At 39.0% G+C, this 23,820-nt stretch overlaps 1 protein-coding gene and 1 long non-coding RNA gene across 9 annotated transcripts in view; one reads left to right on the forward strand and one right to left on the reverse strand.

Annotated features, from left to right (window-relative positions):
- The window catches only part of LOC129458678 (uncharacterized), an 81,821-nt gene extending 60,381 nt beyond the window's left edge, over positions 1-21,440 (forward strand). Inside the window, exon 7 of one of the 3 annotated variants that reach the window (XR_010114752.1) lies at positions 21,354-21,440. This is a non-coding gene — a long non-coding RNA (uncharacterized lncRNA). Of the gene's footprint in view, positions 1-15,119; positions 15,171-21,353 lie in introns of those variants that run through there. The other 2 variants (XR_008649708.1, XR_008649709.1) reach the window with 2 other exon arrangements.
- Positions 1-23,820, reverse strand: part of RGL1 (ral guanine nucleotide dissociation stimulator like 1) — a 289,859-nt gene that overhangs the window by 83,871 nt on the left and 182,168 nt on the right. The gene's annotated exons all lie outside the window — the stretch shown is intronic.

The following is a 23,820-nucleotide window of genomic DNA, read 5'->3' on the forward strand; positions in this document are numbered from 1 at the left end:
TCTGGTTCAGGCAAAAAATCAAACGTTTCTTTAGGCCTTTTAAGACTGTTAACTCAGATCAGGGTCTAATAGCTGTTCTTTATCACTCTATGTGTAGTTTTAGAACAAACCTTGTAGTACCCATCTGTTCCCCAGAAGTTCCAATTAACTTTATCAGAAACAATAAGTGAAAAAGATATATGGTTTAGAATTCCACATGTTATTAATTATTTGTTCACTGTTGCTTTAAGTGTGTGCTGTAAAACACTGGTTCCAAAAAAACTCCTATGGTCAAGTTTGGGAACTACAGAGTTCAACAAAGTCAATGATATCTCTTTACTGCAGAATTTCTCATACACTTTAATATGCCAACATGTGTTATTCAACTCCAAGAGAGGGATATGGTATATGGCATTTCCAAACGGATTTCTCTTTAGTCTCAGAGCATCTTGCAGAACTTCAGAATGCACATACTTTGAAAAATTTTGGCTTATTAAATTACTGTAATGAATTTAAAACTTAACTCATATTTACCACTTTTCATTTAAAAAAAGAAAAATCAAAACATTATAAAATGTAATGTAAATTTTTATTTTCAAACGTGTATTCCTTTGGTCTCTTTATTAATACAAAAATGTAAGGATGCTTTGCATTTTGTACTTTGTCACTTCAAAAGACCTGACCAAAATTATTGTCAGCCTGCATGATATTCAAAAGTAGCAGTTAGAAAATATACTTCAGGATGGGAGTGGTGGCTCACGCCTGTATTCCCAGCACTTTGGGAGGCCAAGGTGGGTGGATCACCTGAGGTCAGGAGTTCGACAACAGCCTGGTCAAAATGGTGAAACCCCATCTCTACTAAAAATACAAAATCAGCCAGGTGTAATGTGCGCACCTGTAGTCCCAGCTACTCAGGAAGCTGAGGCAGGAGAATAACTTGAACCCGGGAGGTAGAGGTTGCAGTGGGCTGGGGATTATGCCACTGCACTCCAGCCTGGGCAACAGAGCGAGACTCCATCTCAAAAGCAAACAAACAAAAAAAACATGAAAATATACTTCAATGTCAAATATTAACAACAACAAAAGGAATGGCTTCTCAGTGGTTAGGGATAGTCAAACTCTAATTTAAATCAAGCTTTCTCGCCTTGTGATAATATCAGTGTTCCCTTACCAAACAATGTTGAAATTTGACAATTCTTATTTTATTTACAATGGAAACTCTACTTTAATTCTAAATCTTTCTTATCAAAAGTAATGATTATTTAAAAGAACTGTTTTTTCACCGAGTATTGATGTGTCCCAAAATTCAAACACAGAGAAAAATGCTTGTCAAAGGACCTGATGAAGTGGGTCCCATTTCCTGCCAGAAAGCAGAGATTTGGCAGAAAGTCAGGGTTCTCCCTTGGGAATGGAATTATGTTTCTCATTAACCCAGCCCCTCCCTTTCAGTACTTTTTTACTCGGAAAAAAATTTCAATATGCATACATTATTCCCGTAAGTCCCTTTAACAGTATTTGTTCCTCAGTGTTTGCATCTGTGCATTAGGAAGAACCACATGTGACCTAACAGAAGACTAATAAAATATTTTGAAAATTTAGATTTAAAAAATAATTTTCAAAGTGAACATCAATGACAATACCATAAAATAAGTATAGAATTGCTCTTGTGCCTACAATCATTCTCACAAAAAATAACAATGCATGTTAAGTTATCAGACAATTTGCTTAATGTCATTTTCTGTAGATCTGCTAAATATCCTAATATCTGCTTATTATGGCAGGGGAAAGATCTGATGACTTCTAATTTGCCAACATTCAAATAGAGTATATTTTTTATGAAACAAAAACTTAAAATGATCTGCTTACCACTGAAATTATTTTGAAATGAAATTGTACAGAGGGGAAACACAAAAAATACTCTGCCATATGGCCTGACGAGAGAAGCTAAAATGTTGAAAGTTTCATTTTTGCAGGAAAAGATTCAATAGGTCTACAAGTGTTTTAAGAGACTTTAGGACCTGTTTTTGCTTGTATTATCTTAGTAACTTTGATTTAAAGTTTAAGACGAAAGGGGTGGAACCCTTGTCAGACAAGTGCTTAATAACCCAGACTTAGAAAGCAAGACACGGAGGCCTGAGCCTGTCCTGTGGGTTAGCACGCTAACAGGAAACAGCTCAGTCTGGATTTAATCATAGACCGTCGCTTTACTGACAAGATCATGGTACTGAGACCACAAAAATGTTTCATGTTTGTTTTTTTAGTTGATCTTTGTGCCTTTAGAATCCAGCTTTTTCTAAGAGAACATGTCTGAGTCCTATGGGATAAATATCTAAAATTGTGCCCAAGTGTCCTACCAGGTAATTTCCATAATTATCGATTTTGGCATGAGATGGAGAGGAAAAAGGGCATGTGAGAGATGAAAGATGCCATATTTCAGTTCCGTTTCCAGTCATGGAAAAATAAACTCTTTCACCTTCTAAAACATAAACTGTTAACCAGTTGGGTGTTTCTAATTTGAAAAAAAAAAAAAAAAGTCCCTTCAATCAAAATAATACTTCAGTCATCTGATAGTTTAACAGGGAACGTGTTAAGTAAACAACCTCATTAGAATGGAGACAGTATGGAGTCCTCCACACCATGATCACTCTTCGGTATATCAGTTCTTAGGCATCTTGGCCTGAGCAGCAAAGTAAATAGTGAGTACTATTCCAGCTGTTAACTCCCTCCAAATATCTAAAACCCACACCCAATCCCTACATTCAGCCCCAAACACCAAAAGTAAGTTTTATGCTTCCTTTTCAAATGCCCTACAACCACTATTCAGCAACAACAAACACCACAATACAGGCTGAGGATCTTTTATCTCAAATTCTTGGGACTGAAAGTGGCTTGGATTTCAGAATTTTTCAGATTTTGAAATATTCCCACTATACTTACCATTCAAGCATCCCCATTCTGAAAATCCAAACTGCAAAACACTGCAATGAGCATGGATGTCGGAGCACTTTGAATTTAGGTTTTAAGATTAAGGATACTCAACCCGTATAGGAAAACCCACAAGCTGACTCACAAATAAGCTCTGCTCATCTCTCTATATTACTCAAATGCATAAATTTCTTTGCCATGCAACAAAATTTGCATCATTCTCTCAGCAGAAATCATGTATGTAATGACACACAGCAGAACATGACAAGGCCAGTATACCTGAGTACTACAGTGACTATTTACACACAGGACACTCAGAGATGTTAAGGTAAAGTCTAGAAAATACTTTAGGGCCCATGATGTCAAGCTCAACATGAGCTTCTGCTTTATGTGAACTTTTATTAGGTTGGTGCAAAGGTGATTATGGTTTTTGCCATTAAAAATAGTGGCAAACTTAACAAAACTTAAACAAAAACTTGTCACAATCACCTTTGTGCTAACCTAATATTGGGTGTGAACTCACTTTTTTGCTAGGTTAGGGTTGACAGATAAATTACAGGATGCCCAGTGAAATTTTAATTTCAGAGAAATAATGAATAATTACATACTGTGTGGTATAAGTATGTCCCATTCCATGTTTGGGATCTATGCATACTAAAAAAAATCTATTTGTTATCTGACTTTGAAATGTAATTGTGTATCTTGTATTTTTATGCTACTAGCACGTACACAATGGCTGTCTTTTCCATTTATTCATCTACTTATTCAGCCACACATTAACTAAACGGTACTATGTGCCAGGCACTGTGCAAGGTACTAGACATATAAAGGTAAATAGCATGCAGTTCTGGCAACCAAGTTGTTCAGTCTGGTGAAGGAAACAGACACAAAGAAACCATTGCAATAAAATGTGAGTAAAATGGTGGAGAGAGGCAAGACACGGAGGAAGCACCAAGAGGGGCCCAGTGTAAAGGAGGTGTCAGAAAAAGGCTTCTTAAGTAGGTTCTGTCTGCACTGGGTTGTTTTGTTTTGTTTGTTTGTTAGAGATGCAGTCCATCTCTATTGCCCAGGCCACAGTACAGTGGTGCAATCAGGGTTCAATGCAGCCTCAACCTCCCAAGCTCAAGCAGTCCTCCCACCTTAGCCTCCCAAGTAGTTGAGACTACAGGCACGCACCACCCCAACTAATTTTTTTATTTTTTTATTTTTATTTTTTTTAGAGACAAGCCCTCACTATATTGCCCAAGCTGGTCTCAAACTCCTGGACTCAAGCGATTCTCCCGCCTCGGCCTCTCAAAGTGCTAGCATTACAGGCATGAGCCACCATACCTGGCCTGCACAGGGTTTCACATAATGAATGAGAGTTAACTACGTTGGGGAGGGCACAGCAGGCAGAGAAACAAGCATTAACAAAGTCATGAAAATGCTATCCCAAAGTATGGAATTTTGACATGCTGAGGACTTTGAACTAAAGGAATTGGAAGGCCTCAGAAGCAAATTCTCTCTCTGACCTTTTCCTGCCCTCCTGTCTCCTGCACTTCTTTCTCCCCTGAAGTGAATCATAGAAACCAGGATTCCTCCTTTCCAAGGTGAGCCATAGAAACTAGAAACCCCTCTTATCCTAAAGCAAGGCTTAAAGCCTGGAAATATTGCTCTAACCTCCCTCACCCTTTTGTTTAGAAGTTGGCCATAAATTCTCTGACCTACCTTGTCTGATAGTAGATCATAAGACCCTCGGTCCAGAGGGGTCCTGGCCCACACCCAGGGGGAAAGCATGCTACACAGAGTGGCCAGGAAGAATCTGAACAGACAGGCCTTGCTGGGTTCCCCCTTAGTCTGTTACCATTAGATCATAACCTTTTCATCCAATCATATTTCCACATGGCTGTCCATTCTTCATTGACTCAAAGCATAAAAATAGAAAGTTTCCCCTGGGTCTTTGGGCCATTATTTCTGAAGGCTCCCATGTCACATAAAACTTTGATTAAAGAAATCTGTTATGCTTTTCTCTTGTTAACCTGTCTTTTGTTATAGGAGAGTTACCGATGACCCTTATGATGGGTGAGGAAAGGCATCATACCTTTCCACCACTACAGGGGGAAAACGTGTGGTTGCATAAACAATATGACAGAGGGAAGGAATGCTTTGGCTGGAGAGCCAGCAGGAGACTACCAGATTATGGAGGACTTAGGTTGCATGCTAAGGAGCTGAGACTCTATGTCCTGTTGAAATGGGAGACCAATGATGAGGTTTTAAGCATGGTTAAGGAAATCAATGTGGAGGACAGATTTGATGAGGACAGTTTTAAAGTTGGAAAAACCAGTACAAAAGTTGTGGATACTCCAGATAAGCAACTGCAAGGGCTTTAACTAGTACAATGATAATAGGAATGGAGAAGGTGGCAGATGGGAGGGACACATTTACCCTCCCATCAAATAATCAAAAAGAAGATCATCAAGACTTCTGATCAATTGGATGTAGAGGATAAAATGAAGGAAAATAAAGAATCTGGAAACTTCACCTGATTTCTAGTGTGGATGGCTGGAAAGATAATGGTGTCACCTATATGAAAGAAAATTGAGGGGAGGAAGTCAGATTTTGGTGGGGTAGGTACTAAATTCCTTTTTGGAATGTAGAACTTGAGGTACTCTGGAGGACATGCCAATGGTTAAGTCCAATAAGCAGTTAGAATCTAAAAGTTGGGAGAAGGGTCTAAGATGGAAATATGTAGAAATTACATCAATTAAAATAGGAAGAGTAGTAGGCTAAGGATGGTATCCGGATGAATACCAAAATTAAGAGGGTTCCAAGAGTAAAGATGGGCAGCACCAGAAGAGGCACCTGCACATGTGGCAAATTCATACATCGTCTGATCTATGATGGCATTTCTGGGCAGAGAAACCAGAAGAAATCTTCACCACCAGATTCACATATGTGCTGACATATGTACCTTTCCTCTAATTATGCAAACATATGAAGGCTTAGATGCGGTATGCTGGTGCCAGCTTGAACCCCTTGCACGAGCCAAATGTGCACACTCCTCACCTCTGCGTTCAGTGGCATCATGTTGGTACTGTGAGTTCAGCCATGGTGACACTGTTTACGCCATGAAAATTAGCAATGCTACAAAGAAGGGCTTTTATTTTGGAGGGCAAGTTTATCAGCATACCCCTGCCCAGAAGTCCCTCTCAGAATGTGTCAGTGTCAAGAGACACCTTCGCACTGGCTGAGACATTTTCTTTCTGTGTATGTTCCAGTTAAGGTATTTGTGTTGTCACTATGATCTTTATCTGATAGAAGAAGGGAATTACACCTCTGAACTATGAAGAAAGTAGAAATGTGGAGGCAGGAGAGGCAGAAGGGCATGTGTATGACAAACGAATGTGCTCTGAAAAAACTACAAGAGCCCTAAGAGTTGACCCTGCTTGAAGCCACTTGTTAGAATGAAGCCACATGGTCAGGCTTCTATGATGAATACCCTTCATCCTCAGGAAGATGTAAAGGGAGCTGTAATAACAAACAATAGCTAGCGTTTTATCACACAGAAATCCCATCCCCCTTTGCCATCCTGTCTCAGTAGGGTTTCCTAGATAGAGTCCAGGAAACCTCCTGAAGGAAACAGGAAGCTGTGTTTCTCATCTCCTGAAAAAGAGTAGTACTCCTGGAGTCTTAGTTCAACATGAATCCATAACAGATTCTATCTTCTCTAACACAAATCTCCATTTCTGACATTCTGGTCATCCTTTAAGGATTCCAAAGTTTCCCAGAAAGCAAATTTAAATATTAAGTGGATTTTAAGAAGTTTACTGACCACATTTTTCAAATAAAATAATTTCACTTTTATCTGATACTTTTCTGCTTCAAACTCAGAATGCCAATAACTAAGGCAAGGGTCTCCAACCCCTGCACCACGGACCAGTAGCAGTGCATGGTCTGTTAGGAACCGGGCCTCACAGCAGCAGGTGAATGGCAGGTGAGCCAGCATTACCGCCTGAGCTCCACCTCCTGTCAGATCAGTGGCAACATTAGATTCTCATAGGAGCGCCAAGCCTATTGTGAACTGCACATGCGACGGACCTAGGTTGTACACTTCTTATGGGAATCTAACTAATGCCTGATGATCTGAGGTGAAACAGTTTCATCCTGAAAGGAACACCCCTCAACCCCCGTTCACGGAAAAACTGTCTTCCACAAAATCAGTCCCTGGTGCCAAAAAGGTTGGGGACTGCTGAACTAAGGTGTTATGAATTAACAGGTTGCATTTCCATTTGGAGCCAATTTACTATCGGACCTAGGGCAAAAACTTAGTTTCAATTATTTCGTTACCTACTTTATAAAAGGAATACATCACATGCAATTTTCAGAAGTTCAAGGATTTAAGAGTTGCATGGAGGGAGGGGAGTTTGAATTAAAATAGTCACTGTTGCATTTGCCAAATAAGATCACAAATTGTCACATACAAATTAGTATCCAGAGTGAACTTCCAAAATTCATAGCTCCCTCCTTTTTCTCTCATTCAGAGCCTCAAATGTCCAAGGTCTCCATAACCTAAGGTCACAGGTTAACAGGTGCCCTGGCTTGCTGGAGTCCATTCTGTTTTTGTGCAGCCCAGCCAATCTCTGTCTGTAAAGGTCAGCAGGGGGTAGTGAGCTTCTGTGTGACCTAATATTCTCTGTGAATGAAGCCTGCTATGAATGGAGAGGCTTCCCCACAGCCCAGAAGCTTTCCCAGCATGCCATAAATCTCACAGACAGCTCCACGGGGCTTTATCTCCTTGTGAGATTTATAAGTGCTCCTTCACCAATCCTCCAGGGAAAGTACGGGGAAGGGTGGCAACTGACTGATGCTTCTAAACTTTAAAGTCAAGTCATTCTTTTTTGATTCTTACTCCGTATACCACATTAAGGAATCTTCTGCACTTTCCCTACCTAGGCGATTCTTATGGGAACATTTAGTTCCCACTGTTATGATTACTTATTATTGTAATGTTAAAAACCAAAGTCCCATTATCCAAAATGACAATAAAATTATTACTCCCCTGGATCTCGGAATTCAAGTAATAATGACATTGTTTAGTTTGATCCCTTCCCCTCCAAAATGAAATCTTTAAAGTCTATGTGGACTTATAAATTCAGATGTAAGATGTAGCTTTATGATTCACAAAGCTCTGGGCTGCAGGGCCTCTGGCAAGTATTCTACCCCTCAGCACTGTTTTTGGCACATATAATATTCCTAGATCATGGGCTTGCTAGAATTGGCTACTGATAAACCCACCAGGTATCTTTCAAGCATGTTATCAGGTGATCAAACCCAGGGCAAAGTTCTATGAAAAACAATTTTGTGTATCCTGAGTATACCTCTTTGAAAGATACACTGAAGGCCGGGCGCAGTGGCTCACGCCTGTATTCCCAGCACTTTGGGAGGCCTAGGTGGGTGGATCACCTGAGGTCAGGAGTTTGAGATCATCCTGGCCAACATGGAGAAACCCTGTCTCTACTAAAAATACAAAAAAATACAAAAAAAAATTAGCTGGGTGTGATGGCGGGTGCCTGTAACCCCAGCTACTCGGGAGGCTGAGGCAGGAGACTCGCTTGAACCCAAGAGGCAGAGGTAGCAGTGACCTGAGATCGTGCCATTGCACTCAACCTGGGCAACAAGAGCAAAACTCCGTCTAAAAAAAAAAAAAAGATACACTAAACTGGCTTTTTTTCTTAATAGGTTTTCTTCTTCATAAGCTATAAATTAATTCTAAGAAAACCATTCTTAGACTGTAAATGAAGAAAGAAGGCTAACTTGTATTTACTGAGTGCACATTATGGATTAGATGCTTAACCCTTACAACAACCCTGTAGTGTAGGAATTATTCCCACTTTACTTAAGGGAACAGAGGTTTGGAGAAGTAAGGGGTCACACCCAGAGTTACCCAGCCAATTAGCATAGGCATTAAAGCAAGGATATAAAACCAGCCCTGTCTTTTAATCGTGGGGTATTCCCTAAAAACACAAAGCAATATGGTATTGTGTATTCAATCTCCATATCTGTACACCCAAGAATATCAGAACTCAATTGCCCAGAATCTACAGACTTCATAGGATTTTTGTAAGGAAGAGAAAATTAGATAATAGATCTAAGGCATGTTGAAAGATTACAAGCTATTCAGCACTCTACAAATACTTTTCACGTTCTTTCCCCTACACCAAATACTTTCACCCAAAATTAAGTCTGATTACATCTGGTATTATTTCTGGTATTATCCTTCTTACCTCTTGACATTGACTGAAATCCTTAACACCTAAAGACAAAAAATAATGTCTTAGTGCCAAAGACTCTCTTTGGAGGGAAACAAAATCCCTCTCATTATTATAGTTTCTTAAATGAGTACATTTTGTCTAAGAGTCTAAGAAAGATGGATGAATGACTTAACCTAAGGGCTCAAGGAAAGCCAGGAGAAGCTGGCTTCTGGATGAGAAACTACTGGGTAATACAGACTGGGAATCCATGGGAAGCACTCGTGTTCTGCTCTGATTTCCAGATTATTAAATAATTTTTCTACCTGCTAGGTTTAGAAATCTACTCTCTAGTCAAAAGACAGTTTCCTTCTATTTTCAGAAAGAAAGGGAAATGAAAGCAGAATGACAATATGATTGATTATGGGATACAGCCAGACAAAAGGGCAGATTTATAAATTCTGACTTGTAAAAAAACATTTAAAGAAGAAAGTAGCATATAGAAAGGCCTGGTAGCTGGCAAAAAAAACACAGATCCAATTTGTCCAAATGAACAGAAACCAAGAAAGCAAACATTTTGTTTACTAGATATTAATGATCAAAAATTTATGTAAAAAGATAGGCATTTGTTTGTAAAGAAAATATTTATCCTCCTAAGAAGATGCTCATCATTCCCATGGCTCATGACCCGCTCTTGGTATCAGTCATTAAAACAGTATTAAAAGCGCTTTGGCCAGGCACAGTGGCTGATGAATGTAATCCCAGTGCTTTGGGAGGCTGAAGTGGGAGGATCGCTTGAGGTCAGGAGTTCAGGACTAGCCTGGGAAATATAGTGAGACTCTGTTTCTAAAAAAAATTAGAAAATTAGCCTGGGTGTGGTGATATGTGCCTAGCTACTTGGGAGGCTGAAGTGAAAGGATCTCTTGAACGGACGAGTTCAAGGCTACAATGAGCTATGATTGTGCCACTGCACTCCAGCCTGGGCAACAGACCAAGTCCCTGTCTCTAAAAATAAAAAAAAATAAAAAATAAAAAGAGAAGAGCCTCCATTGTGCCAAGGACTCAAATGAGGTACTAAGGAAATCTAGAAAAGGAATAAGGGATTTCTACTCTCTAAAAACGTTATAGTAGAGATGACAGTATGACTGTGAATTTCTTCATTTAATGACGTGTAAAGAAAGGGATGTACAGAGCTTAGTACTAGTGCATATGCCACAGACATTAAATACATGCTAGGTAAATAAGCAGGAGCCTCACAGAGGGAGTTGCAGAACTGATGGGGTAAGGCCTCTCACAACCTTAGGATTCAATGATAAAGGTGGCAGTCAGGAAAAAATAAAGGGGAGGGCGGGCAAGGAACTAGATTCTGTTTCTAGTTCCAGTTCAATTAATTATCAGCTATGTGCTAGTGCTTTCTAGCACTAGCTAACTAGGTAGTGAGCTAGGATAACTCCTTTTGATTTGGTTGTTTTTGTTTGTTCCTAAATACACTTGAGTAGATATATTCATTCAACAAATATTTGTTGAGTTCCTACTATGGGACTGCTGGAAGCCACAGATACAACAAAGTAATAGACAGATAAGACACCAGCTCTTACAGATAAATGCACCTCCTCTACAATTAAATGAGAAGAAAGAAGATTCATGAGCCTTTTACCGCCTAGAACTGGCCTAGACTCTTATGAGGTCCCACCACCTCCTAGAGACAGTCTTCAAAGCTACCTGAGCCTCAGAGTTTTATGCTGCTATGCTAAAAAAAAACAGAGAGAGATATGGCTCATTTCATCATTATATGCATACTGAAGCTATAAATATAGGGAGAACAACTCTTTCTAATCAATACTATATAACTAAAAATACTAACTGCAGGTAGGGCCATTAACCAAATCGATATAAAATAGAGTCCTCAGCCATAGCTTCTCTGTGACATCTCCAGCAGTGCTGTGGTAACTTACCAATGGATTCTATTATTCATTTGTATAGGTCAAATCAGTTTTACTTTTAACCAAAAGTACTATTCAACTCCAAAAAGATAGCAAATCACACAATATGTTCAGAACAAGGTTCTAAGGTTTTAGTTATAGTAGTTTGAGTTTCTGAATACAAAATATTTTAATACTTTTTTGTGAAAAATCTCACTAATAAACAAGATACACTTATGGATTTATTTGCCTGTTCCCTTAAATACACTAAAGGGTTTTCAAGAAAATCACCTGGAGTGCTGGGTAGAAACTGATTCCTGAGCCCATGCCCCAGAGATTCCGATCAGTAGACCCAGAATAAGGGCTAGGGGGTCTGCATTTTAACCAGCATCCTAGGTGATTCTAAACTGCAGAATATCTATTGATTACCCTTTGAGCTATACTATGCTTGACAATGTGAAAACAAGGATGACTAGGGTTTACTGATGGGATAATGGAGAAGTTGATAAATAAAAGCTTGGATAAAGTCATCTGGCCTCTCTTAGTCTTAGTTTCCTCATTTGTAGACCAAGAATATTATCTTCATCTTCCTTAACTCACCTTGATGTTATGAGGGTGATTCAAAAGAACGCAGGATACACTTTGAACTGCTTTAAATTAAAGAACTATATATTAAACTAAGGTATTACTAGCACTTATGACAATAACCTGAGATGCTTTCAAGCAAACCATGTGATCTTTATGAAATTCAATAGGTGTTCCTACAAAAAGGGAAGGTATTATGATTAGCCTACAGAGTTTGTTTCTGCGCTCATTACTCTTCCAGCTGGTTGTCAATCCTATGGAAATGTTTTAGCACTTACCTCCTGTGATATCCCTGTAGAATCGGCACTATTGATTCCCTCCTGAAACTCTGTACCTTTTCCTTATAAACATCATTTTCTCAAGAATAACAATAACAACAACAATTCCAAGCATTTTGTATATATCTTATAATAACCTTACAAAGCAGATACATTTATTATCCCCATTCTACAGGTAAGAAAACTGAGGCCCAGAGAGGCTAAGTGACTTATTCCAGGTCACACAGCTAAGAGGCAGAAAAGCCAGGATTCAAATTCAAGCAGTCTGGACCCACAGTCAGACTTAACCACACTATCTCATCTTCCTCAAAGATCTCCTGTGAATCTAAAGGCTCATCAACAGTTCCTCATCCTTCACTTACCATCAATATGGAAACATTTCTAACCACAACCTTCTTTCTTCTTTTTCTATACTATTTCCAGTCATCCCACACATATATCCTCACAGTTTCACCTAACACAAATATTATATTAACTCCCAAAGCTTTATCTACAGCTTTTACTTCTCTTCTGAATTCTAGACTTGAATTTCCAATTACCACATTCACCTGAATAATTCATAGACAACTCTAATTTAACACGTACATAAGGAAATTAATTTTATTCCTCTAAAACCTCACCCCTTTTCTAGCCTCTGACTTAATGACCCAAGTCATAAATGTACAGATCATCCTTACTCCCTCATCCCCGCAAAATCCAACCTCTTCTGTCTCCTATAATATCTTCCGAATCCATTCTCATTCCTCAGCCTCATTGCCTTTGCCTTAATTTAGATCTCAGTCCATAACTGGGTATGAGTAATAGGCACCTAACTAGTCTCACTTGCCTCTAGTCTTATCCCTTCAACCACTCATCCATATACAAAATGATCTTTCTAAAGTACAAATCCTGCTTTTATAATAAAGTCCAACAAGCTACTAAAGCTTAACATGCCTATCCTATAATTCACCAATTCACTCAGACATATTCTCAACAGAAATGAATGTATATGCCCACCAAAAGACATGGCTAGAAACCTTTATTATAGTTTTATTCATAATAGCCATATACTTCCCATATTAGGTTGTATTTATTTAATTACAGGTATCCCCCACTAGACCGTAAAATTTTTAAGAGCAAAGACTATTCATATTTAAATCTCTAGAAATTGGCCTACAACCAAATCAGTAATAAGCTCTTCATGAATATTAATTAAATGGATATGTTTTTAATCTAATGAATCTATCTAGTGACATTATTATAGTCCCTAAATAACCTTTGCTTAATTCTTCCAAATTCAGTCAAATAAAAATATGTACACATAAAGTCTGTACATATACAATAAAAGCATGTAATGCTTAATCATCACCTCTCAGCTGGACTGCTAAAATAAACAATCTTTTAAATCGTTCTTATGGCATCCATGGTAATCTTTTAAAAACACAAATCAGATGGTGTCACTCCCCTATTTAAAACCTCCCACTGGCTTCCCATAATCCTTTAAATGAAATCCAGCCTTCTGCCAGACCTTGCAAAGCCCCTCCTACCTATCTCCTTGACCTCACCACCTCCTTCCCTCTCTAGGCCCCAACCACACTGGCCTTCCTTCAGTTCCTAAAACACAGCAAGCTCATTCTCATGGAAGGATCTTTGCATTTGTTCCTTCTGCCTTAAATGCTGCTCAGCCTGAGCATGTTCTCAGGCTGGCTCCTTATTCCCTTCTTTTGATTGGGTAGTACTTACTCAGATAAAACCCCTAGAGCACCCCTCTGGTCAGTGTCACACTTCCCATCTTCCCTTGCCACACCAGATTACCTTATCTAGACTAATTTCTTGATAGTACTGACTTCTTTTTTTTTTTTTTTTTTTTTTTGAGATGGAGTCTCGCTCTGTTGCCCAGGCTGGAGTGCAGTGGCGCGATCTCGGCTCACTGCAAGCTCTGCCTCCCGGGTTTGCACCATTCTCCTGCCTCAGCCTCCCGAGTAGCTGGAACTACCGGCACCTGCCACCACGCCCAGCTAATTTTTTGTATTTTTAGTAGAGACGGTGTTTCACCGTGTTAGCCAGGATGGTCTCGATCTCCTGACCTCATGATCCGCCCACCTTGGCCTCCCAAAGTGCTGGGATTACAAGCGTGAGCCACCACGTCCGGCCAGTAGTACTGACTTCTTTACTTGTTTGTTGCCTGTAAACTCCATGAGTTCAGAGCCCTTATCTGTCTTGCCCACCACTCTGTCTCTGGTGCATAAGATAATGTCTACTACATAATGGATGCTCAATAAATATTTGTGGTAATGAATGGAAAACAAAGTAATACTGTAAGTAAATTGCATATTATTTCTAAATCTGAATTCGATGCATGTGAAACTCCATGGATACCTTGAAAAATACAAAAATCTGTTTTTCTGAACTAAAAATTTCAAGTAAACAAAGTTAACTCATCCCATCTCTTCATAGCAGTTGAGAACTGCAGTGAATTTATTAAAATGACTGTTCTGAGCTTTTTCTGAAGACCAATTAATTCTATATTTGGTTATCATGATTTTAAAAATTACTTAAGTCATAGGTTGTTTTTTCTCCAGAATTCTTTTCCCATCAAGATTGAGATGCTGAATCAAGCTACACATAACAAAGACCTCTCATTGTCTGGGGCTGGCATTGCCCTTATTGTTCTATCTGATGCAGATGCCATTGGGCCAACTGTTTGCTTCGAAAACAGAGAGCGGGAATATGCACTTACTTGACTTTTTACAACTCCAAGTGGGAGTATCTGAGGAAATGAATACACAATCTAATCAACCAGCTATGTGATATAAGTATAAATAAATACATTGCAAGAAATTTAATTGTGAGGCGTTGGACTACCAAGCAGCTTCCAATACTTTCTGCATGAAAGATGTCATGCAAAATAAGTCAGGATTTCATCTGAAATCTTTATAACTTCCCCTTTTTCCCATACCAGGTTCTAAGCGTTGAACACAAAGGATATTGTTTGAGGTCTCTGAACTTATAAGAAGTTTTTATCACTGAAATAAACATCTCATTCTAGAATGCTAAGTTAGGTGCATTGCCACTTTATAAAAAGGCCCACTCACTGCATCAGTCATTAAATCCTCATAAGTGGAGGTCTACAGCATCACTTCTTTGCCACAAGTCCCACTTTCATTCATTAATTTATTCAGAATATTTCCTGAACTTCCACTATGTTCTGCATACTATTATAGGACGCTGTGGATACAGAAAGGAACAACACAGACACACTCCCTATCCTCGTGAAGCCAACAATCAAGCAGAGAAGATAATTTAACAATTGTCTAATGGCGGTAGAAATCATTGCTCCCTATAAAAAGCTGCTTAAAAACATGAGAGGCTCAGGTTTTGTCTTAGATGTAAGAGAAATTTCACTGAGGAAACATGGGAATAATGAGTAGGTGTCTACCAGGCAAACGGTGAGAGAGAGAACGTTTCAGGGGAGGGAACAGCATGTGCAAATGCCGGGAAGTAACTTGGAATACAAGAAGGATAAAAAGAAGTTGATGTGGCCAAAGGAGAGTGAACCAAGGAAGAGTGGTGGAAGCTCAGCCAGAAGAACTTTGATATTCAACCTAATATCAATGTGAAGCTTTTAAAGGGTTTTAAGCAGGTGGGTATATCAGGATCAAATGTACGTGTAAATGTGAGTATATCAGGATGAAATGAGTTTACATGAAGAATGAACTATATGAAAAAAAGAAAAGATTCACTTAGAAAACTACTGGAGAAAGCAACAGTGATGGGAGCAAAATTTCCTAAATGTTGATCACGATCTACTTTTTTTTTTTTTTTTAAGCAGGGTCTTGTTCTGTCGCCTAGGCTGGAGTGCAGTAGCGCGATGATGGTTCATGCAACCTCTGCCTCTCAGGCTCAAGTGATCCTCTCACCTCAGCTTCCTGAACAGCTGGGACTACAGGTATACACCATTGTGCCGAGCTAATTTTTTAATTTTTTTTTGTAGAGACGAGATCTCACTATATTGCCCAGGTAGACTCAAACTCCTGGGCTCAAGTTATCCTCCTGCCTCAGCCTCCCAAAGTTCTGGGATTACAGGCATGAGCCACCATGCCTGGCTAATCCACCTTCATCAGAATCACCTGGGGTACTTGTTAAAAGTAGATTCATGCGCCCCACCTCCAACTTCCTAAATCCAAATCCCTGTAACTGAAGAAGGTGCATTCAATCCCGGTTATTATAACAAACGTTGATGATTGAGAACCACAGTAACAATATTAGAGAAATTCCTATGATGACAAAATGAAATAAACCATGACTGAAGTAAAGTCATCTGCTTCTACTGAGCATGGTGTTATCAGTCTCCTCTCCAGCTCTCTTCCTTACCCATAGAAAGGGGCCAATTTTATTCTTTTTCCATAGTCATTGACTGATACCAGTTTTATTCCGAGTAGAAGCATACACTTGCTTTAACTTGTTCCTGACTGGAGCAGATCAAAGGAAATGAATACAGAAGTCAATCAGTGTTAGAAGTTCATTTTTGACTAGTAAATTTCAGATTGGGAATCATTATCTTTGGTTGTGTCTAATATTCAAAGCCCTTTTAAATACACAATCTCATTTGATCCTCACAATAATCCCAGTTTATAGATGGGACACTGAGGCTCAAACAGGACAAGCAATCTACCTGGTCACATTACTAGTAACTGACAGAGCCAAGAGTCAAAAGACAGAACCCAGATCCCTCAGACTCCAAAGCCTCACGGAAGGAGCAGCACCAGATGGCTGAGTAGGTCAGGACCCCCATTCGCTCACTGAAGACATCCCCACGTGCTGCCCTCTACCCCCACTCCACACACGCCAAGTAGTAAGGACCTACTCCATGTCAGATGCTGTGAATAAATCACAAACTCAGCAACAAGTCAAAATTCCACTTATGGGGTGCTGGAAGCGAAAAGCATCACCATAGGCAAATTAAGTCATGGCTGTTCCATGTTACTGAAACCATTTGAAGACAAATATTTAGATGGCATATTAACAGGATAAAGGTCACGTGACTATGGGAAATTATAACTGTCTAAATTAAATAAAACATAGGTTTCTCTTGTCAAAGAGGTGTAATGGTCATGTCACTGGCAGTAATAGTATGTTTGGATTTTCAAAAATGCATTCTCCTCTCCTATTAAAAAAAAAGTTGCAACATTTCCCTTTCCAGGAATGTGATTTAACTTAAAAGCTAAGCTAATAATCACTAGCTATTTATTTGGTGAAAACAAAGAAAGCACTGTCTCTGCAAGTGGACACAATGGTCCTGGATGTGAAATGGATTTAAGTATCTGTTGTGAGTGACCATTATATTACGTAACCAATGGAGCTGCATGAATACCTATTACATAACTCCATACTGCTTTGTCATTCTAATTAAAGTGGAGACATTTTCCCTTCACATTAAAAAGTTTTCCTCAGTCACTACCATAGATTGTAAAGTTTAAAAACTTATATCATATTGAGCCAGGGAAATAGCGTACACAGCTATTGTATCCAATGTAAATAATGAAAGAGAGGGAATAAGAAAAAAATGTTTTTTCAAGGACTAAGAGGCAACTGTGGAGAAGGGTAAAATGTGTAGGAGGTCAGGCTACGCCTCTTGAACTGAAGAGCTATGCTTTTCAGCTATACCTTAATTGAAAATACAGCATTTTTCAAATCTAGTTATGCGATTTGACAGGCATCTCACAGTCATTTAAAAGCACTTACTCATTCATTTTGCCAAAAAGACATGAGAGTAACAAACAGGCCACTGATGTCCTACAATAAAGCAACAGTCTGTGAAAGCAAAACCAGTGGGAGAGATTCCAGTTTAATAGTTTTTAAGTTTAGCTGCCATATATTTCTCTGTAGCTCCACACCTTTGGGTTAATTCCACACCTTTGGGTTAAAGGTCTCTGAGACTGGAAAGAAAGGAGGCAAAACGTTTAACATTTCCAGTGGACCTGGAAGAAAGTTGTCCAGGGTGTCAATAAGGTTAAGGAAAAATCGAATTTTAAGAAACTGGTACACGGCCGGATGCAGTGGCTTACACCTGTAATCCCAACACCTTGGGAGGTGAAGGCAGGTGGATCACTTGAGGCCAGTAGTTCAAGACCAGCCTCGCCAACATGGCAAAACCCTGACTCTATTAAAAACACAAAAATTAGCTGGGCATGGTGGCGTATGCCTGTAATCCCAGCTATTTGGGAGGCTAAGGCACGAGAATTGCTTGAACCTGGGAGGCAGAGGTTGTAGTGAGCCAAAATCATGCCACTGTACTCCAGCCTGGGCAACAGAGTGAGACTCTTGTCTCAAAAAAGAAAAGAAAAGAAAAAAAAAAAGGACATTTAAATCACATAACAATGGTCATTCATGGGAGAATTTAGTGTTCAATATAGGAATTATTTTCCCAAGGAGGGACCCTTTAAACATCAACATTCTAAAAGTTTCATTTATTTGATTAAAATGTTACTGAAATATGTTATTTTTCTGCCTTCAAAAGCAGAACATCCGGAGCACGGTTTAATCTTTCATTTACAGCTCAGTAGGCCATCAGTGCTTCTTATTTTTATGCCTGGTATTTCATCATCATCTTCTTCTTACATGCATTTATTCCACAAATAATCATGTGTCTTCCATCAGCTAGGTGCTGTTCTAGACTTTGGTAATACAGCAGGGGGAAAAAAACAACCAAAACCCATGTCTTCATGGAACTTACATTCTAATGTAAGAAGCAGCAATCAATCAATCAATCAATAACAAGGAAACAAATGAACAAATAAAAAGGTATATTAGACAGTGGTGTTAAGGAGGAAGTAAAGCTGAAATGGAGGATAGGGAGTTCCAGGGTTAGGGGGAGTTGAGATTTGTTTATTTAAAAAATAGAGACAGGGTCATCCTAGCTAACATGCTGAAACTCTGTCTCTACTAAAAATACAAAAACTTAGCTGGGTGTAGTGGCGGGCGCCTGTAGTCCCAGCTACTCAGGAGGCTGAGGCAGGAGAATGGCATGAACCAGGGAGGCGGAGCTTGCAGTGAGCCAAGATTGCACCACTGCACTCCAGCCTGGGCAACAGAGCGAGACTCCATCTCAAAAAAAAAAAAAAAAAAAAAAGACAGAGTTGGGGAGAGTTGCGATTGATTGATTGATTGATTGATTGATTGATTTTAAAAATAGAAACAAGGTCTCAGTATTTTACCCAGGCTGGTCTCACACTCCTGGGCTCAAGCAATCCTCCCACCTCAGCCTCCCAAAGTGCTGGGATTACAGGCGTGAGCCTCTGCGTCTGGCCTTCATGGTTGCAATTTATATGAGTGATTAGAGAAGGCCTTACCAAGAAGGTGACATTTGAACATAGGCTTCCACTGGGATTGTCAGTTTTTGTTGCTATGAGTGTGTCTGCTTCTAAAAGCCCCACTTTCTTCAGATTTGCTACTTCTACTCAACTGGAACAAGGAACTTCATTATGACTTTATACAAACAACCAACTTTGTTATGCATTCAGAATTGATATGATATGCATTCAGAATTGATATGATATGCATTAAGAATGATAACCTCCTGGCCTTTCCTATGGGATGAGAGCTATTTGGGTTACTCAGAGAACTTTTTCATTAATGTTCAGTTTTAAAATATGCTTTGGAAAGCTGAAATGACCAAAAGTGAGAGGACATTACTTGTTTTTAGAGTACACAGGCTTACGTATTTAAAACTTTGGCCTCCCCCAAAGTCTATGCCAATGAATTAGTCTGTTACTGCTGCTACCTCCCTAGCTATGCTTTTCTGACTCCTAGGCTAACTGGTCTCAACCTTTTGGTCCCCTGAACATGACATTACTCACACTTGGCCTGCAATACTCTTTTATTTTCCATTTTCTCTATATCATTCATTCTTACTGCTTAAAGTATCACCGATGTGTAAATGATACCCAAATGTACACCTCTAACCCCAAATCTCTTCTAATACAGAAACCTTCCAGCATGATATGTCTAAAATTCAAATAATTATATCACTACCCTCCCACCAGCACCACAAAGAAGTTCTTCCCAGAATCCCTGTTTCTACTAATGATACCACTATTCTCTTTGTTCAAATACACCAAAAGTCTTGGAATTATCTTTGACTCCTCCCTCTCAGGGTACAAGCACTCACCAATAGCTATCAATGCTTTCTTCTAGGTTTTTATCTACTCTACTGATAGGAGGAAATAAAATAACTATTAGTCCAGACATAATTATGCTCAGTTATGAAAAATGGTTGCTGCAGGATATATAGAAACCTTGGCAGAGAGTGATTATGTTCTTGCAGAGGTGTCAGACATGTATTCCAAACATTAGGAAAGCATTATTATATAAACCTTCTTTAACAGGGAAGAGGCTTCAAGAAAGGTGAGACAAATATTTAAAATATGCAATGAAAGAATGCATCTGAAGAGATCAAGGTGGTTGTACATGTTTTCCAAATTATAAAAGATAGAAAGCAGGTCCCATAATTAAAGCTGTACATATACTTAGGATAGCACATATTTATAAAACATAGTAACATGAAAGTGAATAGTATAATGAACTGAGCCTTGTCAAAATTGTTAAGGTCAAGTAAAAGGACTTTTTTCAGCTATTCTAGGAGTAAAAATAGGAAGGCAGTGGTTGCTGATAGGTGGGGTAATGTTAACTGATAACAGAGAAAAAGCAGAACTACTTCACTCCTCTTTTGCTTCTATCCTCCCTATCAAGGAAAATGATCTTCAAACTGGAAAGGGTAGGACCAGCATGGTGAAGAGGAAACTAAAGCCCAAGATAGAGAAGGTGATAGTAAGAAAGCACTTAGCCCTTTAAGTGATTTCACGTCTCCAGGGCTGGATAAATAACCTGGAAGGACACTAAAAGGAGAAACAGATGTAACGAGTGGAATCTCCACAGAAATTAGAATCACAGTGGTGTCTGAAGGGTGTACAAGAAGGTATACCAATTTTTAGGCAGCAATTAAGGTAGACTGAAAACAATGGATGGGCAGTTCTGCCAACAAACGTTCCCAAAATCCCAGATTTAGTTTGTAAGCAATAATCACTAGGAACTAACATAAAATCATTGAGAAAAATAAAATCAGCCAGGCATAGTGGCTCATGCCCATAAACCCAACACCTTGAGAGGCCAAAGCAGGAGGATCACTTAAGCCCAGGAGTTCGAGACGAGCCTGGGTAGCATAGTGAGGCCCATCTCTAAAAAAAAATTAAAAGAATTAGCCATGGGGGGTTGCATGTAGTCCTAGCTATTCAGGAGGCTGAGACAGGAGGATCTCTTGAGCCCAGAAGTTTGAGGCTGCAGTAAACTATGACCATACTGCACTCCAGCTTGTGTGACAGAGCAAGACCCTGTCTCTAAATCAAAAGAAAAAAAAATCATATCAAACTAACTTTCTATCCTTTTCTGATTCTATACAGGTAACATGGAATGCTACAGACATGATATTCACTGACTTCGAATAACTATCCCACCAACTATCTCCTTAGATTTCTATAGCTACAGTGGAACTCTGTAAGTTAAATAATTGTAGAGTTGCCTAGATATGTATCCAAATCCAATGTCACGGAATACTGAATGGTGAAAAAAATGTTAACTGGCGAGTATTGCTGGGAGTGGGGAATGTCTCCAGCAACATATCACAGAGCTTTATCTTTAGCCATGTTGAATAAATCATTTTAATAAATAAAGTAGATAATTATACAGAACCTTATTAAACTACACTGAAAGTTATAGCTAATACATTGGTTTACTGAATCAAAATTTTTGATGATTAGCTAAGACTAACAAAATTAAAAATAAATATTTTCTATATTTAATTTTTTTAATGAAACTTCCAAGCACAGGTTTAATGAAACTTAGTTTAATAATAACTCATATTTTTGAAGAAAAGACCAAAGAATATTTCTGGCTATAAGTCTTGGGGGCAATATATTTATAGAGGCCTAATTTAAGTTCCATACAATAACACAGTTAATATTAGGTGGAACTGTATGAAGCTGCCAATATTTAACCATTTTTAACTTATAAAACTGGTGATTTCATACAGTTCATTCTAAGAAGATTATATGTGGTGTTAAAAAAGATGTACAAAGTGCTTTGGCTTGAGAGAAGAATCACCTACTACCTTTTGAGAAACCAGAGAGGACTCACAGAAGTAGCATTTGAGTTAGAATTTGAGTGATGTCTGGGGATTTAAAGAGAAAGGACATTAAGGAAAGGAGGACATTTTAGACCTTGGCAACAGGGAGAGAAAAGCCCCGAAACAGGAAAATAGCCCAGTTAGCTACAGTGTGGAGTTGCAAAGGTGAGACATAGGAAATCACACCAGAAAGGGAGATTGGAACTTGACTTTGAAGCCCTCAAATCTACTATGATAAGTGCTCTAAAATCCTATGATTTTCCTACAAAAGCCAACATTTGGCACATAGTAAGTGCTCAAATTTGAGTGAGTGAGTGAACAAATTGTTTGCAATAAGTATAAAACAAGAGGTCAACATAAACATAGCTCCTGATTGCCATGTCAGTCCGTCACTGGAATCATAGTACTTTCCATCTACAAAGGCCCTTGACGATCTTTTAGTCTAACTCCCTCAAACATTTTGGGTGGCTACCAACAGGACTGGAAACACTCAAGCAAAGTAGAGGCAAAAGGCTGCCTGTTCCTCTGCCAATTCCTAGGGTAATCTAATTCACCAGGGCAAAATCTCCAAAGGAGATTTTGGTTCAATAACTCCTAAATATTGTACTTTTGGATTCCCTCCTGAAAATGAATGCTATCTAAGTCTACAAGTTTCAGAAAAAAATGTTTGGTGGCTTTTGTGGGCAATTGTTTTTAAAAAGTCAAACATGTCTAAGGTATAATTTTTAAAGAATCTGGCTCCAGGAGAAAAAGCTGAAGCATTAGTCACATGGTTTACATTTCTTCCTCTTGCCTGCCAGATTTTTTTTTTAATTAAGAAAAGAAAAATGGGTCAGCCCAAAAGAATTTTTACAACTGTCAGAATAAATACAAGGCCCATATAACCCCATAAACTTCATTTTTGGAGCCTTTTCTCCCTTCTCTCTGTGGCTTACAGTGTCATTTATTTAGAACCCAGCCAAAAGTACAGCTCTGGTGACCACCCCTACATCTTTTGTACTGTAAGGACATGTTTTCTGTCAGGCAGGAAGAAGACAGACGTGCTTCTAGATTAGAATACAGCCTCTTCTGATTTCAACAGGATATGATGCAGGGACGATCTGAGGGTCACAGGGAATCCTGTCCAATTCATCTTGGCTCTAAGGTCAATAGGAATCACCCTGCTTCTTAGAAAGTATCACCACTCATGAGACCATTTTGAAAAAGTCTCCGAGAAGCAAGTAACCAGACAAAAGTCATTCTTGGACTCCAGGGACACTTTAGGGTTGAGCACACAGGTCCAGCCTTCAGTGGAAAGAACTGCAGCTATCCTTAGTTCACCCTTCACTCTGGAAGTCTCCTGAGTGGCCACTGCTTTTAGGATGAGCACTAATGTTCAGGTTTACTTTCCTGCAGGGGTCTGGTCTAGTTGAAGAGTCCCAGAATAGCTTTTACCAACCAGACCTAAAATCTATGAAGTGTTCCTGGTACCAACCTGCCCTCTTACAGAGCAGACCAGGCCTCCTGGTAATGCTTCAGATTAAGTCAGGCCACCCCAGATTACTAATCTTCAAACTTTTTAGCCATGATTCATAGTAAAAAGAAAAAAATACATTTTACATGGGATTCAGTCCACACATGCACATACTTAAAAAGTTTTACAATAATGACATTCTAATATTTTCTATTCCATTCTGTTCTGATTTTAAAATATTGATTTTTAGCTCACCTAATTAACTTCAGAACCCACAAATAAACCACAAGCT

Source organism: Symphalangus syndactylus, chromosome 19 (genome assembly GCF_028878055.3).
Source record: "Symphalangus syndactylus isolate Jambi chromosome 19, NHGRI_mSymSyn1-v2.1_pri, whole genome shotgun sequence".
Classification (NCBI taxonomy): Eukaryota; Metazoa; Chordata; class Mammalia; order Primates; family Hylobatidae; genus Symphalangus; species Symphalangus syndactylus.